At 40.4% G+C, this 7,859-nt stretch overlaps 1 long non-coding RNA gene across 1 annotated transcript in view; it reads left to right on the top strand.

Annotated features, from left to right (window-relative positions):
* The first annotated feature begins 4,601 nt into the window (after nt 1-4,601).
* Nucleotides 4,602-7,859, top strand: part of LOC142099132 (uncharacterized) — a 28,563-nt gene continuing 25,305 nt past the window's right edge. Inside the window, exon 1 of the long non-coding RNA XR_012678478.1 lies at nt 4,602-4,785. This is a non-coding gene — a long non-coding RNA (uncharacterized LOC142099132). The remainder of the gene's footprint in view (nt 4,786-7,859) is intronic.

The raw sequence follows: 7,859 nt of genomic DNA, 5'->3' as shown, positions 1-7,859 counted from the left end.
GGAGGTCACGTGATGCAGAGGAGGTCACGTCATGCAGTGGAGGTCACGTCAAGCAGAGGAGGTCACGTCAGGCAAAGGAGGTCACGTCAGGCAGAGGAGGTCACGTCATGAAGAGAAGGTCAAGTTATGCAGAGGAGGTCACGTCATGCAGAGGAGGTCACGTCATGCAGTGGAGGTCACGTCAGGCAGAGGAGGGCACGTCAGGCAGAGGAGGGCACGTCAGGCAGTGGAGGTCACGTCATGAAGAGGAGGTCACGTCAGGCAGAGGAGGTCACGTCAGGCAGAGGAGGTCACGTCAGGCAGAGGAGGTCACGCGATTCAGAAGTCTGCTGCTTCAATCAAAGAAAAATATCATGTTTAGTCTAATTCTCTGCTTTATAAGCTTCACCTTATTGAATAAGATCTGGGTTCATGGCTAAAGTTCAGCGGGACATAAAACAGAGAATAAGAGCTGGGAATAATGGAGCATAATGCAGAGAAAAGGACTGACAGGACATAAAGCAGAAAGATGAACCAAAGGTTTTTGCATACTTGCCAACTGTGGAAATTTGTCTTCCGAGAGTTTCAGGGGACTAGTGGGCATGTGGGGACGGGCCCGGTCAATCGTGTCATTTGGCCCCGCCACTGGCATTACCATTTGTGGCCTAATACAGCAGGGGGCGGGGCCACAATGATGCGCAAGTCGTATCCTAAGCCCCAGCCCCACCACTTAACTAAGTGGAAACGATCCAAGAGGTTGCGCTGCTTTCTTGGGAGTCTGGGAGAAGAGTAGGGAACTATGGGTTTTCGTGCTGGGCATCCTATGTGCTTCATAAATTAGGTCTAAAATGTTTATGTCATTTTTTGCACCTGCTTTATGCCCCAGGACACACTATTTATACCTCTGAAATATTATTGCTAACGCTTTGCTAGCCCAACCTGTGCATGCCCCATGTGCTCTCTGAAATTAATTTGTTTTTCCAATTTCCAACCATTAGAACAACACTTCCTAGGTAATGACATTAAACTATTCATTTCACCTTCATTTTATTATTAAGGAAGGGAATAAAAGGGAGTTGTGTCATTTATAGATCAGGTTTGTCAATTAAAAATTGTATTCACACTACATCATGACAGCACATCTACCTATATAGATTGTGTGCATTTCCCAAGGTGCAGGGCACGCCCCTAGCTAATTACATATTCCATCCAATCTCATTCAGTCATTGCCCAGCCAATCGCAGTGCACACCTGCAAAACCAGCATGTTTGACTACAAACTACAAGCAATAGTGAAAATACAGGTACAGTAATATATAATTCGGAGATCTCAGCTTAGAATCACAGTGCAAAGCATCTGGCATTAGTAAATTATTTCCACTGTGTCAGAATTGTAAGAGTTCTACACTAATAAAAAAGAGGAATCTTTGATGTACCAGGTACAAAAAAGGATTAAAAAAAGAATTGCAAACCTTAAATATAATGGAGAAAAAGAATACTCAACAACGGTCACATCACAGAACAATATAAATATAATAAATAAACATAAAAATATGTTGCAATTGGTTTTAATCTTCTTCCGTATTAAACATGTTGTAAGTGAAATATTCTGTGATTTTCTGAGGATGATAGAGTATGGGGGATGGGGAGTTTCATGCCCCCAGCCACAGGATGACTCTGAAGCCTTCATTAAGAGGATAGACAATAATCAATATACGCAGCCACCAATAACACATTAATCAAGGCTACTACTTTAGAACACGTGAAGTGTAAGGTGGCATGACATATACTCACAGTAATAAGTAGAACTTGATGTTTTGTTAATAATTAATGATGGTTGTGCATTATTATCCCTTAGATTGTACGCTCCTCTGAGCAGGGCCATCTCTCCTCCTGTTTCCACCACTTCTAACTCTGCTCTCCAGCTACTTAGCCTCCTCCTCAAAGGTCCTCCACCCCACGTCCACTTTCGCTCCCTCCTCCCCCTGGGGGTCTCCCTGTCTTCCGCGCCCCCCTTCTTGGGCCCCGTCATTTTCGGATCCTCCCTCCCCCTTCCCCGCCCGCTCTAGCTGTGCATTGAGCGTACTGAGTTGCTGTGTTTACTGTACTGTGCTGTCTCCCATTGTATTGTGATTTTGTTTGTCTCTGTACGGCGCTGCGGATGCCTTGTAGCGCCTTATAAATAAATATTAATAATAATAATAATATTACTCTGGTACAATTTGCTTGGGACTGAAGAAATTATATTGAATTTTGCAGGGCATATTTCAGCACAGATAAGAATCACACATACTTGTTATATTGTTCACATTTTACAGATTATATTGTAGAAGCCTTGTAGGTAAGAGCACTGAATATATATTAGGGCATGTGACTCACATTTTAACTCACTTGTGCCTGCAACATGATCTAACTGTCAAGATTCCCAATACAGATCACACAGGTAAATATTAGATGCTGTAAATTGTAAGGCAACTAACACAGGTCCATAGAAACAGTTGAAACTGGATCCCAGGATTACCAGGTTAGCTGGGTGCATGAGTAGTGGATACCTGGAACAATAGGTTAACTGCAGGTACAGGTTTGACAGGATAGCCAGGATTAGCAGGGAAGCTGGAGACCAGGCACAACAGGATGATTCCAGGTACAGATTGACAGGATAGCCAGGTTTAGCTAGCAAGCTGAAGACCAGGCATAACAGGATGACTGATGACTCAAGGTACAGATTGTCAGGACCAGAGTTTGTGCCAGAGTACAGAACTGGAATCCACCATAACAACACACTGGAACTGTTCAATCCTGGTGCCTGTAACCAGGCACATGGAAATGGAACCCACTATTATGAACTCAGAATGTGTAACACACGGAAACTCAGAACAATGAGGTGGAACTGGAGACAGGAACTCAGAACCATTACTAGGAATGGAGAACTCATGACTGTGAGACAGCCACAGACCTGGAACCTACACACAGATATACAGAACTGGAAATGAGCCCTAGAGAACCACCCCCAGCTACAGAACTGGTGATACTGGCAAAACCCCAGACACTACAAAATAAGCTCTAAATAATGCAAAGTTCTACAGAAAGATGATCACTTGGTAATGCAGGGTATTTGTAGAAAGATTGTCCAGGTATAAATTATGAAGAGCAGGCACAAGGAGACTGGATTATCAGGTTTACCAGCAGACAGGAGGCACCAGATGATCCTCAAGAGTATCAGAAAAAAGCAGGGCCAGGCAAGATCAAACGAAGGCACAGCAGCCTCTAGGGAGGAGATGTTGAACTAAAGCCAGGGGCAAATAGTGACACTAACTATACAAGAACTATAACCCAACCCAAAATGTGCAATGAATGATTTTAACTCTAAGTCATTAGAAAACATTTTATATAACTTGTACTTTATGTGAACTAAATTTTGAAAAGAAAAGGTAAATTAAAATCAATACAATCTATAAACCTATTTTAAATGAGCAACAAATGCCAGTAATATTTAAGTTAGTTTTATGTCAACTATATATAAAAAATAGTGTAACTTTCATTATTATTATTTAGTCAACTAATGTGGTGGAAACCATTAATTTAGGCATTTGCTGCAGGGAAGTTGGTCTTTTTAAATCCTTTCACATTTTGCTATTCCACACAGTTACCTCAGTATACTGGTTTATTTAAGTCTGCAACAGCCAGAAAGTGTACATTAAAAGAGATATTTCTAGTTTTCACTCTTTTGCACAGACTCACAGAAACTTAAACATCATAGGGTTTCAAAACAATTATTAGAGTTAGCTAAGGGTGCCCAACTTGATCTAGAATTAATGTACAGTCTATAGTAATGTTTTGGCATAAGTCATTTTCATAGCAAGCTCTGTCTTTGTTCCTTACTAAATGTGAGATTGAAAATAAGGTACAAATATACCCGAAAATATGAACAAACACTGCATGCTTGGCGTGTAATAGAGGAAAACTGCAGTGTTGTTTAACTTAAATGACAAACAACTGTAAACCTGAAATCACTGCTAGAGTCACCTTTTCCCCACTTGGCTAAGAATAATCTGAGATAAATGCATAATTACTATAAGCTATGAATGAAAAGGTAATTAAAACACCACATTAAACAATAATTACTTATAGTCCATCTGCCTTGAAATGATCTAATTAAAACACACGCATCAGCTGTGATCGGAAAAAAATGCAATTAAAATTCTGACACATGAGAAGTGACTCGATTGTGTTCCTCCTGCACATTGTGCTACACAAGTGTTTTTTGTGTGTCAAGGTTGGATGACGTAACTATGCCATAGATGGGAATACAGCAGCTCTTAAGGGTTATTTCAGCACCATGGACAGTGGGCGCAGTAACGCTTGGAGACACGTTTATTATTATTATATAGCAGTGCACGTTCTGTATAATATCCTGCTCATTGACAGGGAAATGATGTGAATACCGGTGGGATGGGTGGCTGGTTTATGTACACATGAAATTTTGGCCGATGTCCCTGGATGTGTTTATTAATGATTAGCCTATATGTTTCTGTCCGTGATAGGTTGATTAAACGGTTTGCTCAGAGGAAGGGGCAGATCTAGTGTTTCCAATATTGTTTCACTTCATTGGACAAATCCTAATGTTGGGGAGGGGTGGGAGCAGCAGTGCCATTTACTCATGTTTTCTGTCTTCCGTGAATGTGGTAGCAGCTGCATATAGCTGGGGAAGAGGCTGCAATCACGTCCCTTGTGATTGTGTAAGAGCTGCAGACCACCCTTCAACACAGGTGCGGACCCCTTCCATACGACAATGAGGAGACCCTGAGTGAGTTGACATATACGATATTTTTATGCTGCCTACCCCATTTCTAGTGTTATTTAATAGTGTCAATTTTCCTTCCTAACAATCCACTTTCAATGTTCTAGTAGACGTGTAGTAAATAATGACACCAGTCTAGTAAATAACAATTTACATCTGGACTTACGTTTTTTTTTTTTACCAACCCTTGATGTATTAAGTGTAGCATTTTGCAGTTCATACCCCCGCCCCTTAATGCTCTAATGCTGAATATGTGCAGCTAAGAAGCTTATACCATATCTAACATTTCAGTTGCCAAACATTATGATTGAAAGGAAAAATAAGTAAATACTGCTATCTGGTGTATGTCATTTCTTAATTGTTAAATATGGGATGACAGATTGCATATATCTTAATCTGAGCAGCATGAGCATGGTTAATGTAGTATGGCTGAGCAATACATAGAGGAGAATAGTAGGTGATGCAATGGACAGTGCTTGAAGTATGGGGAAGCCTTGTATACTATGAGTTTGCCCTTGGCTCAGGTGTCTGTTTAGTGTCTACCTTAGCCACAGAATCACGTCTTTCATTTAAAGGCATTTTAATTCTAAAAAACCCATTAGCCTACATAAATTGAATTACAATCTATATGATGTTGATACACAATAGTGGATCTGTTTTCATTCACTTGTTCTTATTCAATGGTATGCTTAAACTCTACGCCATGTTCATTTATTTCTACAAATGTTTCCATTTTTAAACTTTTATTTTTCTTGTGTGGTGCTTTTGATTGGGGTCAGAGTAGCCACAGACTGGTGGTAAGATAGTGGAAGGAATAGGTTCTCCCATCAGCACAGAGTAGTATAATGTGAGGCTCCTTTGAAACTGCTTTGAAACTGGTGTTGGACGATTGCAGTGATAACGGTACCTCTATCATCATTATTATCATTTATTTATATAGCACCACTAATTCTACAGCGCTGTACAGAGAACTCACCTCTATATGAAATAAAGTTCGTTTATCCAACTTGGATTTTTTTCTCTCTCCCCCCTATCTTTTGTTGGCAGCCCATGCCTAATGCATGGGTATTGTATGCACTATTAAATGTTTGAAATAGACTAATGTGGCTGCAATAGGTTGTATGATTACATAAGTGTCCATCTATGAGAAAAGCCTGTCATAACTACATAAAAGCTTTAAAACAAACATTGTGAAATACCAGTGGTTCCTGGTTTAATGGTAGTTCGCCCTTTGTTGTATTTCTGTCTGAAGTTGAATGGAGCAGAAATCATCTCCGATTAGTCTTGATAAATTAATTATTAGTCCCTTAATTAATCATTGGTCCCTATGGTTAGTGCCAGGGGAATACATACACATATTAGGGGAAACTTTGCTTTTTTTATATATGAAAGGAAATAGTACATAACTATGCTCTTACCTGTATTCCCAGAATACCAGCGTGCAGGGCTGAATTTACATAATTGAAGCCTGTAGGTTCACACCCTTGGTGCCCTAAACCCTGCCCCATGTGCTACTACTATCTTATGTATAGGAAATTCTTTATCTTAACCAGTATTCACAGAGCATGATGGATGTACTAATGCTATACCACAAGTTTGACTTACATGACTTCTGTCCCCTCAATGCAGAGACCTACCATCCCTGTGTCATACGTCAGTGTGTGTGGTTCTATGTCCTCCCGATAGAGATCAACCAGTTTGTCTAAAATTCTTTCTTTTCTGTTAAGTGCCAATTGGATGGAATAGACGTCAACTGCTGCCCAGTTATTAAGCATAAAATACAAGGTTTTAGTATCTACTGCTGTGCCATTGCAAATTTTCAGATTTGGAATTGTATTATGTATTCATTTGCTTTTAAGATCGTCACTGTCAATTGTCTGTGTGTGTATGGATCATTGTAATACTGGCCTATATATAGTGTATGTAGTAACATGCTAAGCGTCTCATCATACTGCTGTTGAATGCTTCAACAACATTAATAAAAATCGGTCTATATAATATACTATGGCAGGCAAGTAATTCCTGAATGCTTTAACCACATTAATACAATGCAGTCTATAAAATATAGTGTGGCAGGCAAGCAATTCCTGAATCTGGAGATCATACTATCACTTTACTTTTGCATAGAAGAAACATACTTTTTTAGTCACCCACTCAAACAATTAAAAATTTGGGTTAATAGTATAAATGATAACTTCAAAATTAGAGACCATCAGGTTCTTGAATGAGATCTGTCACATTATCTAGGCTTTATTTTATAAGATCTAAATAGGGTATGACCCACAAGTATACATTTATTTTAAATGCTGAAAAACTTGACAGCAGCATTTATTTGCATCTATTTATAAAGATTCAGCAATATGATAGACTGAGATGTATTTCTTTCGCTGAGCCTCTCTAGGGTTAGAGAGGTGGAACGGTGGAGAGAAGGGGATGGCATGCGCTGCCCAAGTACAGTAAAGGCATAGAGGCGTATCTGCTGTGCCTGCTTCTCCCTGGGTGCAAGATCCATGCCGATGATCATCATTATCACAGACCTTGACTTTTGTGTAATATAATAATTAAAAAAATACTAATCGTCAAAAGGCTTAAACCAGCCCTTGTGCTACCAGCCTAGGTTGTTATTGGCAAAATCGTGGGGACAGAAAGACTGGGATGCACCTGAAAATTGCCAATACCTGCACTAGGCTATGCCCGCCCGGCTGGGGGCACTATAGCAGGGGGTCCCCCAGGAACAAATAAGGCCTAGGCTGGTCAGCATAGGGATGAGCTCCCTAGTGCAGCGGGTGTGGGGGTAATAAGTGAAAATAAGAATGAATTAGCCATTTTGACTGTGGTGCACTACAGGTCCCAGCATGCCCAGGCCACCCTTAAGTAGTAGGTGATGCAGGTGCTTGTAGCACTACCAGGGCTTGGAGAACCACAAGGGCCACTGGGACTTCACGGGCACCAGGGAAAAAAGTAAATAAACACACAAACAGAAAAAAACACTTTATTAGAAATAAATCCTCCCTCACACTTTCGTCTTTAACACTGCTTGTTTCCTCATGGTTGGCACCTCTGGCATCGCCATGGTACAA

The sequence above is a fragment of the Mixophyes fleayi genome, chromosome 8 (assembly GCF_038048845.1).
Source record: "Mixophyes fleayi isolate aMixFle1 chromosome 8, aMixFle1.hap1, whole genome shotgun sequence".
Taxonomy (NCBI): domain Eukaryota; kingdom Metazoa; phylum Chordata; class Amphibia; order Anura; family Limnodynastidae; genus Mixophyes; species Mixophyes fleayi.
The sequence above is the reverse complement of the archived record's forward strand: the minus strand, read 5'-3'. Positions and strand labels throughout refer to the sequence as shown.